The sequence below is a fragment of the Tachypleus tridentatus genome, unplaced genomic scaffold (genome assembly GCF_004210375.1).
Source record: "Tachypleus tridentatus isolate NWPU-2018 unplaced genomic scaffold, ASM421037v1 Hic_cluster_2, whole genome shotgun sequence".
Taxonomy (NCBI): domain Eukaryota; kingdom Metazoa; phylum Arthropoda; class Merostomata; order Xiphosura; family Limulidae; genus Tachypleus; species Tachypleus tridentatus.
The window spans coordinates 62030528-62053677 of record NW_027467782.1 but is presented as its reverse complement, the minus strand read 5'-3'; the positions used below and the strand labels follow the sequence as shown (position 1 = coordinate 62053677).

The 23150-nt window shown below is 30.5% G+C and overlaps 1 pseudogene across 1 annotated transcript in view; it reads left to right on the top strand.

The window, feature by feature from the left end:
• Positions 1-515: 515 nt before the first annotated feature.
• Positions 516-23150, top strand: part of LOC143242353 (uncharacterized) — a 53308-nt pseudogene continuing 30673 nt past the window's right edge. Inside the window, exons 1-9 of the transcript XR_013022586.1 lie at positions 516-879; positions 1877-2021; positions 2810-2927; positions 4978-5092; positions 6646-6683; positions 8022-8140; positions 9780-9889; positions 11642-12364; positions 13202-13476. The product of XR_013022586.1 is annotated as an uncharacterized LOC143242353 (transcript). The remainder of the gene's footprint in view (positions 880-1876; positions 2022-2809; positions 2928-4977; positions 5093-6645; positions 6684-8021; positions 8141-9779; positions 9890-11641; positions 12365-13201; positions 13477-23150) is intronic.

The window sequence follows — 23150 nt, the reverse complement described above, 5'->3', positions numbered from 1 at the left end:
TTATTAACAGTGATTAGAAAGTTTGTCACTTTTAATGGGGGTGAGCAAATACAACTACTGTAATCATAAAATTACATTTACACAATTATTATTACTATATTTTTATGATGTAGCTGCCTTGTACATATTGCATTTTCATCTGTCTAGCATTTAAAACTATAATGTGTGGTTTGAATTTTTTGTTGCTATGAGCGTTATGTAATATATACACACCCTGTACCTATTTAATTATTTTTAAAACACTTTGAAAAGCAATTTTCTTGTAAATGTACACATCATACACAAATAGTTTATGATATTTACTGAAACAAAGAATTGTTTCATTGGAAAAACTCTTTATTTTTATTTTGTGTTTTTAAAGTTTTGCTGAATTTATTCATTAAGCCTTTTCTTTTATATAGAGCTCTACCTTTTATTGGTTACCTTCCTCAGGATATTATTGGGAATTCCATTTTTGAATTTTACCATTCTCAAGATCTGTCACAGCTGAGAGATGTCTATGAATTAGGTTTGTGATGGTAGCTTGTATCTTTAACTATGAGAAACAAAGGAAGAGACTGGGAATTAGGTTTGTGATGGTAACTTGTATCTTTAACTATGAGAAACAAAGGAAGAGACTGGGAATTAGGTTTGTGATGGTAGCTTGTATCTTTAACTATGAGAAACAAAGGAAGAGACTGGGAATTAGGTTTGTGATGGTAGCTTGTATCTTTAACTATGAGAAACAAAGGAAGAGACTGGGAATTAGGTTTGTGATGGTAGCTTGTATCTTTAACTATGAGAAACAAAGGAAGAGACTGGGAATTAGGTTTGTGATGGTAGCTTGTATCTTTAACTATGAGAAACAAAGGAAGAGACTGGGAATTAGGGTTTGTGATGGTAGCTTGTATCTTTAACTATGAGAAACAAAGGAAGAGACTGGGAATTAGGTTTGTGATGGTAGCTTGTATCTTTAACTATGAGAAACAAAGGAAGAGACTGGGAATTAGGTTTGTGATGGTAGCTTGTATCTTTAACTATGAGAAACAAAGGAAGAGACTGGTTTACTATAATACTCCGGTAACTTACAGACTAAAATATACAAAGAGATGTAACATACAAACTTTAGACAAATAGATACAGTTAGTTTCATCTCATTAAAGTAATCTTAGTACAAAAGATTACATACGTTTATGTGATATGTCTCATCTTGCCAGGGTAATGTGACTACATAAATGCCATCTCATCAGGGTAATTTTTTCATAATTTTACAAGTGATGCCGTGTCAGAGTATGTTACTTCATAATTTTACTAAATGAAATGTGGTGTAACAAATAATAGCCATATTTTACACATTACTTTATAAATTAAATTAATAACTCTAATGCATATTAACATATTTTATGTAGTTTCGCAGTTTTTAATTTTGTAATATTATTTGTTTTGCTTCCCTACTTATTATTTTCTGTTGAAAAAGTACCACATAATGTCCATTTCTATTTATCTCTTTTGCATGATAAAGTTTCATTTGATAATTTTAAAAGTCTCACATGCATAATAGTATTACCATAATTATGGGCATGCATCATATGTCTTTGTTTTCAAAGTGTTATTACTCTTAACTGGGTTTTTACTGGCACATTAGACAAAATTATTAATTTCTGTAGTGTTTTGAGTTGATTTTAATTCATCATACAGAAATGTAATTCAACATATAATCACTAAAGTGTTATTAATTTGTTTATATGCAACTACTTATGTTCTTTATTTTGTAATTACATACCTTATATTTTATTGTTTTTTACACTTTGCAAAACAATGGAAATTTAATATATAAATATAATTGTAATATTAAAGAGTAACATTATTTATTTTGTATTACCTCAGTGATAAAAAGAACAAGGACATTCATTCTGGAGTAAGCCATATCGCTTCCGAGTCCTCAATGGTTGTTTTATTATCCTGGAGACAGAATGGTCCTGTTTTATCAATCCCTGGTCCCGAAAACTTGAGTTTGTTATTGCTAATCATCGAGTTCTGAAGTAATTATCACTTACTTTTTCTTCCTTGTACCTCAACAATTTGTTTATACTGAGGTTACTATATTGAGTGTCTACCACCTGTTACTTTATTCCACACTATTGACTTTTTAACATGTTGGTGGACAAAAAACATTAATTGATAAAACATTAAAATTTATTTTTATTTTTAAATAGGTCTAGAAGATTTCCTTGTCCCCCTTTCACTTTTTTATTTCTTCTGCTTTTGTTAGGGAAGAATGTTTATTTGAGTAGACAATAAAATGATTTATACTCATTAAACTTATGAGTACATTAGAGAGATCCTTTGAATGTGCAAGTCCATTTTTACCATTACAAAAAAACGTGTAAGCTCATAACTTGATGTAAATTTAAGAAAATAAGATAGGTAGTTTTGATTCAAGTTAGTGTTGTTGAACCAAGGGTTGTCAAAATATGACTAAAACTCAGTTTGGTATTAATACAGTGTTATTGTAAACATACAAAGAGTATTACCCAAATGCAAAAGATGTTTTATGGTTATAAATTAACATGTCAGTTATAAGTATAATAGCATATGGTACTCGACAAGTTGTTTCTTTTAGTATAACATTTGACCATAAAATAGATTTATTTGAAAATGGATAAAATGCAGTGTAAGTAAGATATTGCTGGGTGTGAAGTTAAATGAAATCTTAACTTAAATGTGAGTGAAAATGTTTTATGTACTTTTTAGTACAAGGAGTTGGTTTGAGCATAATGTTAACAAAGGGACATAATATATAGTAAATATTTGTTTTTATTCTCTTCAGAGGTCCTGAAGATCCTGACGTATTTGGGGAAACTTTTCGAGAGGAAGTAGCATCTTCAGAAGATGGAATGAAAGAGAGTCAGAAGATTCAAGATGAAATAAGACATATTCTTTCTCAGGTATAATTTTATGGCAGTTTCTTTTAAAAGTTTTATTTGTGTTTAGATGTAGTTTTTGTGTCTACTTTAGATTCCTTATAACTGTAATTTATTCATGTTCCTTCTTCAGAAATTAGCAGTAATCTCATAATGACCTTCAACTGAATGAACAGCTGATTTTACAAACATTGGAAAAAAAATAGTTAATTATTATATTTCTCCAGAACTCAAGTTTAAAAAGATTTACTACTGAAGTCCAATTGTATGCTGTTTTAACATTAATTATATGCTCAATGAAAAAGGTACCATATGATCAGCAGTTCAAATTAATTCATTCACTTTTGGAAAAAAATATACTCATTAATTTAAACTTGTGAAAATAGAACTTCTGTGATGTCCAGTATTGATTATTAAATTTCAAGTTTTTTTGTGACACCATCATTTTTAACAAACTTGGTTTTCATTATTTATTATGAATTCGTAGATTTAATTCTGCTTGTGGCAAGTTTTGGACTCTTTGTAGTGATGATTTTGTTTTCAAAACTATTATGTGAAAGAAGCTTATAGAATAAGATTGTTGTGTTGATTTTTTTCTGTTATAAATACTTATTAGCTTTATTACCAAATAAGCATAGTGAAAGTTTTCTCCAGGACAGTCTAACGATCCTAAAGGTAGTAGAGACAACTCTTTAAGTTGACATTTTTGGAAGCATTGGTCTGCCGTTATGCAGCATTATGTAAGCTTTCATAAATCCTTTATTTTGTTTAATATTCTCTTATATTTACAGCTATTAAAAATAAAATAAGGAGTTGCATCTCATCCTTAGTTACCTGAATACTCTTTAACTTTATAATACCACTCTGTTATTCCTATACTCAAACAAGTCCTGACTCTGATAAAAGTCATCTACTTGAGTAAAGATGTGGTTGCAAAAATTCATATCAACTGAATAATGATGATAAAATCTTTCCACTTTAATGATTTGTTGTGTAAAACAGAAATATAATTGTTGAATGGAAATACTAAATATATCACTCTTCCTTAGTGTGTATTTCATGTATCCAAACAACTTGATAAATTTCTAGACTTTAGTTTGAAATATATCAAATGTGCCAAATTTAGCCTACAGTGCTATTTTTATATAGCTATCTATTGTTTCCAGGGACAGTCGTATCCTACTTGACCATTTATGTAAAAGACAGAATTGTGATTTTCACAGAGAGCAGAAATAGAGATACTTCAGAGTTCTTGTGATTAAGTTTTCTGATTGATCAGAAATAAAAATGACTGAATTCTAAATGTAGTTTCTGTTAGGCTTACAGCAGATTCCCTTCTGTCTTCATATTAAGACTTAGAACAGATTTGGTTCTCCTAAAATAATTAGTTAATATTTAATGTAGTTAAAATAAGTCTCATCTCAGTTTTTAACCTTCTATCCGTTAACTTTAGGCCCAGCATGGGCACATGGTTAGAGCACTCGATTTGCAATCTCACGGTAGTGGGTATGATTCCCCACTTCACCAAACATGCTTGCCCTTTCAGCTATGGGCTCATTATAATGTGATGGTCAATCCAACAAGTTGGTAAAAGAGTAACCAAATAGTTGGCAGTGGATGGTAATGACTAGCTACCTTTTCTCTAGTCTTTCACTACTAAATTAGGATTGACTAGCATATTATTAGCCCTTGTGTAGCTTTGCACAGAATTAAAAAAACAAAGAAACTCGTGTGTTTGTGTTATCTTTCCTAACTTTTGAATAAAGTTTATCTTACTTTTCATGTAAATGTATCACAGTGCAGTAGCCCATTCTAACTCTATGAATCACTACATCCATCCTTTAATATGCTTAGTCCTCAAACCTCTAGTTGCTGTAGTCATCTGATAATTGTTCTTGATTTATACTTTAATTAATTGCCACAAAAGCACATTAATAAACTTCTTTGAAAGTTAGAAAAATTTCATACCTTTTTATAAGACCATATTGCATCAATTAATTTGTAAGTTATTTTTAGTATTTCTTATCTAAGGAAAACCTAAATGTATGTTTTTCTTTGTTTGTTATTATGATAGACTGTGAAGAGTTATCTTGATTACTCCAGTAAAAGTTATGGAAGGAAAAGAAGACAGTCATTGGCATCTCTTGTCACAGGACTTGTAGATGGAATGGAAAAAACAAAGACAGAAGGTGTGTGTGTGTGTGTATGTGGTAATATTATTATTTTTGTCTCTCTTTAAAGCAGTAACAGAACCAATGATTTCGTACATGCCAAGACACACACTGTTTCAACTAAGTTAAAGAGATAATTCACTAATAATGCACATTGTAACAATTCAAATTATCACATTTTCTTTCACAAACAAAGGCCAGCAGCTCTGATACAGTATTTCAAGGTCATGGGGTGACAACTAGTTAAGTGCCAATTTTTTGTGGTAATTTGACGTTTTTATTTACTTGACTGAGGTTCAAATCTCTCCCCCACATCAGGCATATACTCTACACAAAGAAGTGCATGTAGTTTATGACAAAGTAACTAAAAATTAGAAACTTATTAATCTTACTTTTACATCGTGTACCTTGAAATGACTGATACAGGTGCCAAGTTAAAGTAAACCTTTCACACTGTCTGAGAAATTGTATATCAAAACAACGTTCGAGTGGTTTGAGAAATACATCTCACAGTACTGAAACCATATTGCTATTGGTCCTTTGACAGTTGCTTGTTTTTAACTCGAAACTTATACCATGAGTAATCTTCTTGAGAACATAATTACCTATAGGTAGAAACATAACACGAGACTTACATGATTAGCCATTGTAAACTATTTTGTTTTTGGTAAATAAACATTTTAATTTGGAATACAATTCCTCTACATTTTGCACATACCACAACTTGCTCCATATAAAGCTAATTTAAAACAAAGAAAAGAAAGAACACATCAAAACTTAGCACTGATTGTATAAAAACTATAAAGCATTTTTTTAATTATATTCTTCATCAAGGGCACTCACAGAAATATTTCTAAGGGGACCAAAACATGTATGTGTAGAATTATCTCTTACTACAGTGTAATTCGAAATACTAAAAGAATATGTGTTTTATGTGCTTAAGTGCAAACAAAAATTTACAATTTTAATAAAAATTACTGAAAATATTTAATTTCACTATGGTGTAAAATTTACATTATATGATACTTACAGTTTTTTGTGAAATTTAAAGGAGGTAAATGGCTTCTCTTGCCCCCTTCCTCCAAGAGCTCATCTGTTATCTGTTCTTGATAAAACATTTTATAGTTTGTTTGTTGTTAAGAGCAATGCTTTGTAATTCGCTGTCTATGATTAGCTCCCCATAGATATAAAAACCTTCTTTTAGTGCTGTACGTCCAAGCCAAGGACTTGTCTATGAACCACTTTGAAATAATAATTCAGACCACGTTAGTAGCTGTATAATTCTGTGTTGTTAGAGGATAATGTTCATATTTTAATGTTTTTAAGTGGTATTAGTTTTTAAAATATTCTGCGAATAAAGAAAAAAAGAAATTTTTACAATGACTTAAATAAATTTTTATTTTGCCCAATAAACAAACACTTACAGAGCATAGTAATTACTATATCGAATGTTAAAAGGTAATTTTCACTGAAAAGGCTTTGACAAAACATCATTACTGTTAAAGTTGATTGTGAGAGTAATGTTTTGGTATGTCAGTGTTACGTTTCTTAAACGTATTTAAATGTTTTAGAGGAAAAGAAAGATCCAAGGGAAGACTGCAGTTGTTCAGTAAGTTTCAAAAATTAAGTTTTTTTTCGTATCTAATAAAGTGACAAACTTGATATTTTTCTTCACATAAGGTAAGCAATTTTGGTTGAAGAGATTAGATGACACTTCAATCTTAAACAAACTTGAGGTCAGAACCTACAAGTTAGGATACGTTATCCTTCTAACAAACTCATGAGTGAAGCTAACTACTGATGCATTTTTGTAAAATCAGGATAGTAGTACTTTTATTCAGTTTTTTGTTTAGTCCAGACATAAATACAGTTCTAATAGTTTAGTTGTTTAGATGGTCTCCAAGTAATCATTTTAGATTCTCATAGCAAATAGTTCAAACAAATCTTATAGAATAATATATGGTCAGCTGATTCATATTCTACTTAATTCACACAACAACCAACGATGGTAGCTGGTTATTTAGTCTAAAGAACCAGGTTACATATTTTAGTACTAACTGTATGATGTTTCCATCATTTTTTGTTACATCATTATCAGTGTTTATTTTAACAACAGCAAAAAAAGGTTAATCACGTTATGTGTGATTAATCTTATTAGTTCTTATTAGTTGTATATAATTTATCCACAGCAACTGTTTAAGTGTTGCTGAAAAAAAAAACTGTAACAGATGTTTAAAAAGTATATTCATCCATTTTGCAGAAAAATACAAGCAACTGCAACAAATGTGAACAAATTATAGCCTTGTATTTTGAGAGGAAATTCCTAACTTTATGTTTAATTCATTTTAGTAAACTAGTGTTTTAATAATGAATATATGTCTTTAGCTTTAGAGAAAGAAAGAGCTTAGCACAAAAACATATTAACTGATAGTTTTAAATGCTTATGTGTATTTAATAATGTGTTTTCACTTACTTTAGAGAGCAAAGTTTTAACGACCACACTCATTACAAAATCAAAGATATTATTTCAGACAGTTCTCATTTGTGCTATATTTCAAGTTTTGGAACTCTGATGTAGTTAGTAGTATTTTTCCACATTTGAAACTAGAGAAGTTTAGTACTTTTATAGTATGAATATTTTGATAATTGAATAGATGAAACTGATAACGAAGTTCTGTTTTAGTTGTTGGTGATACTGGCTCTGAAATTCTAAAATTTTATTTTTCCAAAGTGCAAACTGACTGTAAGACTATTACAAACATGAGGCAATATTAGGTTATGAAAAATATGTAATTAAAATATAGAGTCTTTTTTTTTTTTAAGTGGTATACTGTTTATTGTAATGTAGTGTTAGCTTTAATAACTGATAGTACACAGTTGGAGTTTGATGGTTAACAATAGATACTTCATACTTTGTAATAACAACAAGTTCATTCTTCCATCCAAGGATCATGGGTATGTGGTAATGGGTGAAGTGTCTCCCCATCAAGAAACAAATGAATCTGACCCTTCTACTGAAACCCCTCCATCTGTAGAGGACAACTGGTTTGAAGAAAACATTGAAAGGTAATAATACTACTGGCTTTTGGTCATGACGATGGTTTATTATTATGTCAATGTTTTATTGTCTTTTAGTCATGATGGTGAACCTGTGTTTATATAGGATTTCAAAAAATATGTAGCACTGATCAGCAAGTGTTGTAACTTTCATTTCTAAGTCTTACTATTTTACTGAACTTTCTAGGTAATTATTATATTTTCTTTATGGTTTTACAGAAGACCTAATATTATCTGTTACTTTCTGTAGCCAGTGCTGCGTGTTTTGTTAAGCACCAGAAGCTAGTTAAAGAGTTATAGTGTTAGACACATTGCAAAATGAGCTTAGTATCTTTTTTTTTGTATTATACTTAAAACTGTTACACTTTTATAGACAATTCAGGTATACTTTGTTTCAGAAGATACAAAATAATTGGTTATCAGTTGTACTACAGGATAATTATTTCTACTAATTTGATACAGTTTAAAGAAATGTGCTATCGTAATTTTTTTTTTACAAATTTAACTTTCTTTTAACATTAGTTGGCAGGAGTGTCTGAATAAGTTTTCGTTGGTCAAATGATATATTAGAGTTGAGGAAAATTCAAGCATGTTATACTAGATTATGTTTTTCAAGCCAAACAATTAGTCTTCCTGTGCTTCCTGAGTAAGGTACACTATATTATGTGTTTATTGTTTCTTTGATTAACAGTGCTGGTTGTACTATTTAATATATTAAATATCCTTACTTTTTATTATAATAATTTTATTACTATGATTGTTTTGCATTCTTAGCTTAACATATGTATCTAAGATTAACCTAAATTTCCTAAGCTGACCAAACTTTGTGCATTGTTAATGAGATTACAACTGAAAATATTGTTAACAGTTAAGTTACTTAACTGTTGAAACAGTACAAATCTTTATAAGAAATGTAAATTAACTATAATGAATGTCAAGTTAATTTTAATTTTCACTGTAAGTATTCTAATTGGAAGCTAATATTAAATACGAATTTATTTTACCGAATTATTCAGATCACCTACTGAACACATTAACCACCAAGACCAACGAATCACTACTTGTCAGTAAGAGCAATCAAAGAGAAATATGAACATTTTTCATGATAACATGATATATTTTGATTATGTTACCAAGTAATCAACTCACTCCAGCATGGTGAAGAATTAAACTCATGGTTAAACTGATATACATTTACTTCTCAGTGTCAGATTTAATGCTGTACAACCAAAATACTTTAAATTTGAATGTCGATACACTTGTTTGACTAGAAATAAAAAGTATTCACTCTGAAGTATTTAACAGTAAATGATAGTGATCGAGAATTTTTGTTTACAATTATAGGTAATCTAAAACTGTCTTTGAGATCCAGCAAGTGATCTATAATGACATATTACTTACCTGTAAGTTTGATGCTTGTCATGCAAATGTTCTACGCTACTTATATCCAACAATGATGTACAATGACATATCTGTTACTTATGGATTCTTTGCTAGTCAATTAGATGATCAAAGCTACTTAAATCTGACAAATGATCTATAATGACATATAAATTACCTGTGGATTCTTTGCTAGTCATGTAGATGAACTAGACTACCTTTGAAATCCAAAAGTAATGAACTGTAATTACCTATTACTTATCTATAGATTCTTTGCTAGTCAACCAAAAACCTACTCTGATGGATCAGGAGAAAGTAAAGGTGAAGAAAAGCAGACATCTGGTAGAACCACTGACGAAGAAAATGGAAAGAACTATGGTCAGTTTCAAGTTGGAATCTGTTATGTTAAACACGGTCGTTTGAATTTAATTATATCAAATATTTAAATTATAAATTGGATGTCATCACGTTGATACAGTAAGTAGTGGGTTCCATGCCTATAAAATAAGCACAAATAAGGTTCAGTATTATTTTTTAAAACTTTAGATACAAATCTTTGTACATGTTATATTATTCAATGTTTTTCAATTTTTTTGTGCCATTTTATTTTAATGATTTGAAATGAAGAATACTGTTAAAATATATAGTTAACAAGTATGATAAACATTGAAATTCTGAACAATCTAAAGCATGAATAGTGTTTACAGTATATGTAAACAATACCACTCCTTACAACCCTCTTAATACACGTAGGCCAGTGTGTGAAAGTCAAAACTTTTTTATATTTATTCAAAATTTAGTTAAATTACGCTCTCCTAATAAATCCTGTTTTTCAAAAACTGTTAATAATTTTCTCTAACAGTTGCTGCTAGATTGTTTATAACCAATGTGAAGAAAATATTTTAAATTTGCTGAATTTTTGACAAGACTAGCTCATTGTAATTCACACTGACCATCCCAAAAAATTATTTTAAACCACTTTTACCTTAATTAGAAAGTCAGTTAAATAATAATAATTATAGAACATTATATTCATTGGGCCTACTTACTTTTCTAAATTAAATTTGTGTGATAAATAAACATTCAGTAAAGTACTAAATACAACCTTCAAAATTAAGATTAACCTTTTTTGAGACTTCAACAGAAAAAAAACAACACAAAGACACGAGACTCAAACATAAATACTAAATTTATTGTTATAAACTAACTAAAATATGAAAAAAAACATAAAAGCTGCTTTTTTTTTAGAAATGCATGCAAACTCCTTGTGTATGGTGTAATTTAGAATTTGTTTATATTATAATTTGCAATATACTTTTAGTGGGTAATTTATTAGATTCTGTTGTTCTAGTTTAGCAGTTAGACATGGTTTAAATAGTCATAACACAATAAAATTAAATGAAAGCAATTGTAAAAAAGTTAGAAACTGAATATTTTAAGTGATTATAACTGTCTGTAATAATAAGCAGTTATTCTAGAAAGAAAAAAGTGATTTATATCTATTTTATGTTTTTATATGGTGGCTACAAGGTTGATCAAATGAACTGAGCCCATGTACACCATTAGGGTAGAGGCAATAACAGATAAAACAAGAAGCTTTAGTAAAAAATAAAATAAACTGATATTTATTTAGGAAATTTTAGAGGATATGTAAATGAAATATGAAAATTTAATAAATATAAACGTATTTCTATTCTTAACATGAAAATATCTTTTACCCAGACTGGGTAGAATCTGAGTCAAACCAACTAAAGTCAATTCAGACAACTCTTTAGTTGGAATACTTTATTTAAAAAATCTGCTTTCTTTGTGTACAACAGACTAAATGTCTCGTCATGTGTTTTAGAGATACACTTAGTAAATTCAGAGTCATAATGTGTATACTTTAATAGTTATCTAAGGCCAGTAAAAAATGACCAAGGCTCTATGACGAAGGTTAAACATGTTCTTAATAACCAGAAATTAAGTACATGACATGAAGATATTATTGTCTGTCCTAATAAGACCTAAGTAGCATCATGAGACTTTGAAAGAAATGTATTTTTGTTGGGTATATAAAGTTCAATCAGTTTAACCAAGAATACTTTACATGTATTTTATTTTGTGAATGCTGTACCTTTTCTGTATTAGGTTCATCTGAAAATCAAAGTAAGTCTTCAGTTTCGCACAAGTCAACAGCTGGGTATGGAATTACAGATTATGAAAGCAGTTCTTCTTCTAAACGGAAAATGTCATCCATTATCACAAGAGACTCTGGTCTTGGAACTCTCTCTTCTGTACAGAGCAACACGGAGCAAAAGATGGACAATAGTTTTGAAGAGTCTGAAAGAAAGGAGGTCATGCCCCCAAGAAAAGAACAAAGACTTCCAACCAGTGCAGGTACCTCACGGCTCATGCTCTGTCTCAGCACAATCGAAGGGGTCATAAATTCCTCAAGCAGCGTAAAGATAGACATGTTGCTAGTGCTAATTCAGCAGCTCGTAAAGAGGCATGCAGGCCAAAAGAGAACAGCAAACTGTTTTCCAAACCAAAGTACTTGAAGACAACACGTCACCAGAAGTCTGAAGTTAAGGCCATCATGAACACCTGTACTCAAACTGATCAGATGCTGAACAACATGATGCCTGTTGCATTTAATCTGAACCCTCCTTTTTTCATTAACTTCACTGTCTTCTGTTTCTCAAAATACACTGATTACAACAACAGCCAGTACCAGTTCAACATCTGTCACATCCAGTTCTGCCATTCCACCTGTTTATGCATCGACACCAGCTAACATGAGTCATCCCTTTACCCCATACTTTTCTCAACCGGGTTCTTCAAATGGAATGTCTAGCCCTTTCTATTTTCCAGGTAAGGGTATGTGAGGTTAATGAGAGAGTAGATTTTAACCTATGTACAACTATTGCAAATGTATCTTTGTTTATTACGTTATGTGACTGATATAAATGTTTATAAGTAGACCAAGGTTTGGCAAGACAACAGTAATGAATGTGATATTTAAATTGTTAAGTATGGTTTATTTGTTTTTGAATTTTGCGCAAAGCTACTCGAGGGCTATCTGTGCTGTGTTAAGTATGAAAGGTCTGTTTGTGGACACCTAGCAGAATTGTCATAATATACTTGAAAGCATAGTGAACTATATTGAGTTTCTTTAACTCTGACCTTTCAATTTTGGAGGGTAAAATTATGAAAACAGTATGTAGGAAAAAAATGAACCTAGTTTGTTCTTGCAGATACAATTATAGTAAAGCCCTAAATATATTACTGGGTATCTGAAATGAAGAAATACTTAGATAAGGAAGTTCTAATGATATAGAGAGTTAGAAATTTGTGAAATACTTACTGTTTTGATATTTTTATATGGTGATACAATTTGTGATTGAATGTGACATGATTGGCAAATTGTTTTTTTCGGTTATAATAACTACTTAATTCTAGTGCATGTGAAAGGAACTCACAAAATATTATAACTAATCTATATTTTAAGGGCCTCGTATTATTCCTCTACATGCTATATTATGCCAGATGTCTCAAATGTTTTACAGTCCCTTGTTAGTGGGGAAAAGGTATGCAACAGAAACAATGCAAGTGGGTTAATTCAAAAAGAAAGTGTAATACTTTGTAATTGGTTCAAATTAAAGATGAGTTTATTGTACTTTGCTTAATGAAAATTTTTGTTTGTTTTAGCAATGATCTGTTTCAATGCATTTCCTTGTTATGCGCCTCAACCATCTCAGTCCACATCAGTGTGGCCATTTACACCAACATCTACTGTAAATACCAAAACATCAGTTGGTGATGGTGATAAGATAGTATCTCCAGAAAATATCCAACGACTTACTCCATCTGTAGTCACAGAGGGCATTGCTGTCAATAGCCAGTATAGTGAAACTGCTGGGGAAAAGTTAGCAGGGACACTGTTAAATGTAGACCTAAAGTTTGAACTATCACACAAGAGACAGGTATGTTTCTTTCATCTTTTACATACATCCCTCTTCAGGAACAAACATGAGATTAATTAGAGTTTGTCTTTAAACACAAAAGCACCTTTATTTGTTGCAGGGTAAAGCAGTTTCAGTGAAAACAGACAAGAACAGTAATAATTTTCAATCTTACAAACTAATTTTAGCATACTATGGGTTTACACATAATAACAGTAAGAATTTAAACTTTTGAATAATCCCTCACAGTCAACAATCTCATGCAGGTTGTTCTAGTCTCATAAAGACATAAAGGTAACAGAAAAACTGTGGACAAGTATTTTGATATTTTACTTTCAAATATTTGGCTTGAAGTAATATTGTGTATGAAAAACAATATAATAGTATAATGCCCCACGATTTAACTCAGTTGATAACACTGTGTAACAAAATTTTTACTTTTTCTTGTTTCTGGGCATAAAGTGTTATTTCACAATTGCTTATGCCTAAAGTAAATGGAAAAGACCAATTTTTCTCTTCAAACTTTGCTTTTGTGACCTGGGTAATGAAATTTTCAAATTTACCCATTTTCTAGAACATTCCATGTAGATTCAGTGTTGAGTAGCTGATAGAAAATTTTCTTGAACTTACAAGAATTTTCAAGAACTTTCCATAGTAATATATATACAGAGGCTCACCACTCGCAACTTCAGTTTAGTTCTAGCTGCATAAGTGCTGCATTTTATCATCTCTGATAAAATCAGATAGGTCTAAGAAGCTGCAAGCATTCTCCAGACGCATTCTGCTATGTATGTGGCCAATTTATCAAGACAAAAGTGAAAAGGTAGCCTGTGAAAGCATCTGCTAAAATGTGTGAAGCCTACAAGGTATATTTCGGCATGTTTGTCGGGGATCAAGACAAACCCTGGGCACCTGATTTTACCTGTGAACACTGAAAAACAACTCTAGAAGGTAAGACGGTCAATTTTTACTTGCTTGAATAGTAAAATTTTATATTATACAAATTTTAAAATTTAAATACAATAGGAATACAACAGCATCCAGACTTTGCTAGAAGCCTTGAAGTATGACAAGTATGGCTGGGAGGTTATTGGAGACTTCAAAATGGTGGCATTCCTGATGGGTCTCCAAGGAGGCTTTACCAAGTTTCCCTGTTATCTTTGCCTTTGGGACAGCAGAGACATTGCAGCACACTACAACATGAAGCTCTGGCCACAATGGACTGAGTTCTCTTCAGGGAGGCACAATGACAAGTGTGAGCTACTAGTGGACCTCCAGAAGATGTTGTTCCCACCACTGCACATAAAATTGGGTCTTATGAAACAATTTGTCACAGCTCTTGATAAGGAGTCTGTAGGCTTCAAGTACCTTCAAGACTTCTTCCCTAAGCTGCCTAAGGCAAAGGGCAAAGCTGGTGTCTTCGTTGGACCACAAATAAAGAAGATCCTAGAGTGCAGAGAATTCACCAAGAAGCTAAGTAGGAAGGAAAAAAAAAAAGCTTGGAACAGCTTTGTTGCATGGTTCAGGACTTCTTAAACAATCACAAGGCCAAAAATTATGTGGAACTGGTTGAGGCTCTGAAGAACTATGGCAAAATAGGCTGCAGGATGTCCTGAAAGTCCATACCCTTGATGCTCATCTTGATAAATTCAAGAACATAGATGTATACTCAAAGGAGCAAGGCGAGTGCATCCACCAAGATATACTGGACTTTGAAAGCCGCTACCAAGGAGCAAATAATGAGAACATGATGAGAGACTATATTTGGGGACTGATACGTGAAAATGATTTACACTGCAGTCGCAAATCTCGGAAAACTAATCACTTCTAAACATTTTTGTTTATTTTTGAATAACTTTAGAATAAATACATATAAATCTTGGTTCATATGTTGTTTTAGTCAGACCTTATGTTAATGAAAATGAGCAAATTTGCCCGTTTTTACATAGAAAATAGGTTAATTTCTAACTTTCATTATCCATATCTCAAAAGCAAAGTTTGAAGGGAATAATGGCCATTTTCTGTACTTTTACAACATAATCAATTGAGAAATAGCACATACTATCCAGGAACAAAATTTGTGTTGCATAGTGTAATCAGATACAAAATATACTTAATAATAAAACAGAAATAACATCAGTAATTAGACAAAAACTATAAGCCCACCAGTGTACAACACTATAAATCAGGTTTCAATACCCATGGTGGGCAGAGCATAGCTCATCCTATAGCCATCTACTTAACTACATACAAGCAAACACAGACTGTAAAGATATTTCATCATTTAATAAGATTTTGTCACGATTGATTTAAACCATTGACCTAATCAAAGTAGTTCAGTAACAAATCAAATCAAAACCAGTTATTGTTCCTTAAACATGCCCTCTCATACACAGAATTCAACTTCCAAGTTCTAATTTAACATTTGTTTATATATATAAACAGCAGAACAGCAGTAATTTGTATCAACAGAAGAACACAGAATATTTCCTGTTTCTTCCTCCCACATAACTGATATAAATGTTGTTTGTATAAACAGTTGAACACAGAATATTTCTTGTTTCTTCCTCCCACATATCTGATATAAATGTTGTTTGTAAAAACAGTTGAACACAGAATATTTCTTGTTTCTTCCTCCCACATATCTAAAAGAACTATTATATGTATGAACAGAAGACCACAGAATATTTCTTGTTTGTTCCTTCCAGATATTTGATATAACTGTTATTTGTATAAACAGTAAAACACAGAATATTTCTTGTTTCTTCCTCCCACATATCTGACTATTATTTCTATAAACAGCGTAACACAGAATATTTCTTGTTTCTTCCTCCCACATATCTGATATAACTGTTATTTGTATAAACACCAGAACACAGAATATTTCTTGTTTCATCATCACACATATCTGTTATTTGTATAAACAGCAGAACACAGAATATTTCTTGTTTCATCCTCTTCATATCTGTTATTTGTATAAACAGCATAACACAGAATATTTCTTGTTTCTTCCTCCCACATACCTAATATAACTGTTATTTGTATAAACAGCAGAATACAGAATATTTCTTGTTTCTTCTTCCCACATATCTGATATAACTGTCATTTGTATAATCATCAAACAAAGAATATTTCTTGTTTCTTCTTCTCACACATCTAACTATTATTTCCGTAAACAGCAGAACACACAATATTTCTTGTTTCTTTTTCCCAGATATCTGTTATTTGTATAAACAGTAAAACACAGAATATTTCTTGTTTCTTCCTCCCACATATCTGATATAACTGTTATTTGTATAAACAGCAGAACACAGAATATTTCTTGTTTCATCCTCTTCATATTTGTTATTTGTAAAAACAGCAGAACACAGAATATTTCTTGTTTTTCTTCCCACATATCTGATATAACTGTCATTTGTATAATCATCAAACAAAGAATATTTCTTGTTTCTTCCTCCCACAAACCTGATATAACTGTTATTTGTATAAAAAGTAAAACACAGAATATTTCTTGTTTCTTCTTCCCACACATCTAACTATTATTTCCGTAAACAGTAGAACACAGAATATTTCTTGTTTCGTCCTCCCACATATCTGATATAAATGTTATTTGTATAAACAGTTGAACACAGAATATTTCTAGTTTGTTCCTCACACATATCTGATATCACTGTTATTTGTATAAACAGTAAAACACAGAATATTTCTTGTTTCTTCCTCCCACATATCTGATATAACTGTTATTTGTATGAACAGAAGACCACAGAATATTTCTTATTTGTTCCTCCCACATATCTGAAAAAACTGTTATTTGTATAAATACCAGAACACAGAATATTTCTTATTTCATCCTCCCACATATCTGTTATTTGTATAAACAGCAGGACACAGAATAATTCTTGTTTCTTCCACATATCTGATCTAACTGTTATTTGTATAAACAGCAGAACAAAGAATATTTCTTGTTTCATCCTCCCACATATCTGTTATTTATATAAACAGCAGAATAAAGAAAATTTTTTGTTTCTTCCTCCCACATACCTGATATAACTGTTATTTGTATAAACAGCAGAACACAGAATATTTCTTGTTTCTTCCTCCCACATATCTGAAATAATTGTTATTTGTAAAAACAGCAGGACACAGAATATTTCTTGTTTCTTCTTCCCACATATCTGATATAACTGTCATTTGTATAATCATCAAACAAAGAATATTTCTTGTTTCTTCCTCTCACATATCTGATATAACTGTTATTTGTATAAAAAGTAAAACACAGAATATTTCTTGTTTCTTCTTCCCATACATCTAACTATTATTTCCGTAAACAGTAGAACACACAATATTTCTTGTTTCTTCCTCCCACATATTTGTTATTTGTATAAACATTAAAACACAGAATATTTTTAGATTCTTCCTCCCACATATCTGATATAAATGTTATTTGTATAAACACCAGAACACCAATATTTCTTGTTTCGTCCTCCCACATATCTGTTATTTGTATAAACAGTAGAACACAGAATATTTCTTGTTTCTTCCTCCCACATATCTGATATAACTGTTATTTGTATGAATAGCAGAACACACAATATTTCTTGTTTCTTTTTCCCAGATATCTGTTATTTGTATAAACAGTAAAACACAGAATATTTCTTGTTTCTTCCTCCCACATATCTGATATAAATGTCATTTGTATAAACAGTTGAACACAGAATATTTCTTGTTTCTTCCTCCCACATATCTGATATAAATGTTATTTGTATGAACAGTAAAACACAGAATATTTCTTGTTTCTTCCTCCCACATACCTGATATAACTTTTAGTTGTATAAACAGTAAAACACAGAATATTTCTTGTTTCTTCCTCCCACATACCTGATATAAATGTTATTTGTATAAACAGTAAAACACAGGATATTTCTTGTTTCTTCCTCCCACATATCTCACTATTATTTCTATAAACAGCGTAACACAAAATATTTCTTGTTTCTTCCTCCCACATAATAAAACACAGAATATTTCTTGTTTCTTCCTCCCACATATCTGTTATTTGTATAAACAGCAGGACACAGAATATTTCTTGTTTCTTTCTCCCACATATCTGATATAACTCTTATTTGTATAAACAGTTGAACACAGAATATTTCTTGTTTCTTCCTCCCACATATCTGATATCACTGTTATTTGTATAAAAAGTAAAACACAGAATATTTCTTGTTTCTTCTTCCCACACATCTAACTATTATATCCGTAAACAGTAGAACACAGAATATTTCTTGTTTCTTGCTCCCACATATCTGTTATTTGTATAAACATAAAAACAGAATATTTTTAGATTCTTCCTCCCACATATCTGATATAAATGTTATTTGTATAAACACCAGAACACCAATATTTCTTGTTTCGTCCTCCCACATATCTGTTATTTGTATAAACAGTAGAACACAGAATATTTCTTGTTTCTTCCTCCCACATATCTGATATAACTGTTATTTGTATGAATAGCAGAACACACAATATTTCTTGTTTCTTCCTCCCACATATCTGATATAAATGTTATTTGTATAAACAGTAAAACACAGAATATTTCTTGGTTTTTCCTCCCACATACCTGATATAACTGTTATTTGTATAAACAGTAAAACACAGAATATTTCTTGTTTCTTCCTCCCACATACCTGATATAAATGTTATTTGTATAAACAGTAAAACACAGGATATTTCTTGTTTCTTCCTCCCACATATCTCACTATTATTTCTATAAACAGCGTAACACAGAATATTTCTTGTTTCTTCCTCCCACATATCTGATATAAATGTTATTTGTATAAACAGTAAAACACAGAATATTTCTTGTTTCTTCCTCCCACATACCTGATATAACTGTTATTTGTATAAACAGTAGAACACAGAATATTTCTTGTTTCTTCCTCCCACATACCTGATATAAATGTTATTTGTATAAACAGTAAAACACAGGATATTTCTTGTTTCTTCCTCCCACATATCTCACTATTATTTCTATAAACAACGTAACAGAGAATATTTCTTGTTTCTTCCTCCCACATAGTAAAACACAGAATATTTGTTGTTTATTCCTCCCACATATCTGTTATTTGTATAAACAGCAGGACACAGAATATTTCTTGTTTCTTTCTCCCACATATCTGATATAACTCTTATTTGTATAAACAGTTGAACACAGAATATTTCTTGTTTCTTCCTCCCACATATCTGATATCACTGTTATTTGTATAAAAAGTAAAACACAGAATATTTCTTGTTTCTTCTTCCCACACATCTAACTATTATTTCAGTAAACAGTAGAACACAGAATATTTTTAGATTCTTCCTCCCACATATCTGATATAAATGTTATTTGTATAAACACCAGAACACGAATATTTCTTGTTTCGTCCTCCCACATATCTGTTATTTGTATAAACAGTAGAACACAGAATATTTCTTGTTTCTTCCACATATCTGATATAACTGTTATTTGTATAAACAGCAGAACACAGAATATTTCTTGTTTCATCCTCCCACATACCTGATATAACTGTTATTTGTATAAACAGCAGAATATAGAATATTTCTTGTTTCTTCCTCCCACATATCTGAAAAAACTGTTATTAGTATAAACAGTAAAACACAGAATATTTCTTGTTTCTTCCTCCCACATATCTAACTATTATTTCTATAAACAGCGTAACACAGAATATTTCTTGTTTCTTCCTCCCACATATTTGATATAACTGTTATTTGTATAAACAGCAGGAAACAGAATATTTCTTGTTTCTTCCACATATCTGATATAACTGTTATTTGTATAAACAGCAAAATATAGAATATTTCTTGTTTCATCCTCCCACATACCTGAAATAACTGTTATTTGTATAAACAGCAAAACACAGAATATTTCTTGTTTCTTCCTCCCACATACCTGATATAAGTGTTATTTGTATAAACAGCAGAAGACAGAATATTTCTTGTTTCTTCCTCCCACATATCTAACTATTATTTCTATAAACAGCGTAACACAGAATATTTCTTGTTTCTTCCTCCCACATATTTGATATAACTGTTATTTGTATAAACAGCAGAAAACAGAATATTTCTTGTTTCTTCCACATATCTGATATAACTGTTATTTGTATAAACAGCAAAATATAGAATATTTCTTGTTTCATCCTCTCACATATCTGATATAACTGTTATTTGTATAAAAAGTAAAACACAGAATATTTCTTGTTTCTTCCACATATCTGATATAACTGTTATTTGTATAAACAGCAAAATATAGAATATTTCTTGTTTCATCCTCTCACATATCTGATATAACTGTTATTTGTATAAAAAGTAAAACACAGAATATTTCTTGTTTCTTCTTCCCACACATCTAACTATTATTTCCGTAAACAGTAGAACACAGAATATTTCTTTTTTTCTTCCTCCCACATATCTGTTATTTGTATAAACATAAAAACACAGAATATTTTAGATTCTTCCTCCCACATATCTGATATAAATGTTATTTGTATAAACACCAGAACACCAATATTTCTTGTTTCGTCCTCCCACATATCTGTTATTTGTATAAACAGTAGAACACAGAATATTTCTTGTTTCTTCCTCCCACATATCTGATATAAATTTTATTTGTATAAACAGTTGAACACAGAATATTTCTTGTTTCTTCCTCCCACATATCTGATATAAATGTTATTTGTATAAACAGTAAAACACAGAATATTTCTTGTTTCTTCCTCCCACATACCTGATATAACTGTTATTTGTATAAACAGTAAAACACAGAATATTTCTTGTTTCTTCCTCCCACATACCTGATATAAATGTTATTTGTATAAACAGCAAAACACAGGATATTTCTTGTTTCTTCCTCCCACATATCTCACTATTATTTCTATAAACAGCGTAACACAGAATATTTCTTGTTTCTTCCTCCCAGATATCTGTTATTTGTATAAACAGCAGGACACAGAATATTTCTTGTTTCTTTCTCCCACATATCTGATATAACTCTTATTTGTATAAACAGTTGAACACAGAATATTTCTTGTTTCTTCCTCCCACATATCTGATATCACTGTTATTTGTATAAAAAGTAAAACACAGAATATTTCTTGTTTCTTCTTCCCACACATCTAACTATTATTTCCGTAAATAGTAGAACAAAGAATATTTCTTGTTTCTTCCTCCCACATATCTGTTATTTGTATAAACATAAAAACACAGAATATTTTTAGATTCTTCCTCCCACATATCTGATATAAATGTTATTTGTATAAACACCAGAACACCAATATTTCTTGTTTCGTCCTCTCACATATCTGTTATTTGTATAAACAGTAGAACACAGAATATTTCTTGTTTCTTCCTCCCACATATCTGATATAACTGTTATTTGTATGAATAGCAGAACACACAATATTTCATGTTTCTTTTTCCCAGATATCTGTTATTTGTATAAACAGTAAAACACAGAATATTTCTTGTTTCTTCCTCCCACATATCTGATATAAATGTTATTTGTATAAACAGTAAAACACAGAATATTTCTTGTTTCTTCCTCCCACATACCTGATATAACTGTTATTTGTATAAACAGTAAAACACAGAATATTTCTTGTTTCTTCCTCCCACATACCTGATATAAATGTTATTTGTATAAACAGTAAAACACAGGATATTTCTTGTTTCTTCCTCCCACATATCTCACTATTATTTCTATAAACAGCGTAACACAGAATATTTCTTGTTTCTTCCTCCCACATATCTGATATAAATGTTATTTGTATAAACAGCGTAACACAGAATATTTCTTGTTTCTTCCTCCCACATATCTGATATAAATGTTATTTGTATAAACAGTAAAACACAGAATATTTCTTGTTTCTTCCTCCCACATACCTAATATAACTGTTATTTGTATAAACAGCAGAATACAGAATATTTCTTGTTTCTTCTTCCCACATATCTGATATAACTGTCATTTGTATAATCATCAAACAAAGAATATTTCTTGTTTCTTCTTCTCACACATCTAACTATTATTTCCGTAAACAGCAGAACACACAATATTTCTTGTTTCTTTTTCCCAGATATCTGTTATTTGTATAAACAGTAAAACACAGAATATTTCTTGTTTCTTCCTCCCACATATCTGATATAACTGTTATTTGTATAAACAGCAGAACACAGAATATTTCTTGTTTCATCCTCTTCATATTTGTTATTTGTAAAAACAGCAGAACACAGAATATTTCTTGTTTTTCTTCCCACATATCTGATATAACTGTCATTTGTATAATCATCAAACAAAGAATATTTCTTGTTTCTTCCTCCCACATACCTGATATAACTGTTATTTGTATAAAAGTAAAACACAGAATATTTCTTGTTTCTTCTTCCCACACATCTAACTATTATTTCCGTAAACAGTAGAACACAGAATATTTCTTGTTTCGTCCTCCCACATATCTGATATAAATGTTATTTGTATAAACAGTTGAACACAGAATATTTCTAGTTTGTTCCTCACACATATCTGATATCACTGTTATTTGTATAAACAGTAAAACACAGAATATTTCTTGTTTCTTCCTCCCACATATCTGATATAACTGTTATTTGTATGAACAGAAGACCACAGAATATTTCTTATTTGTTCC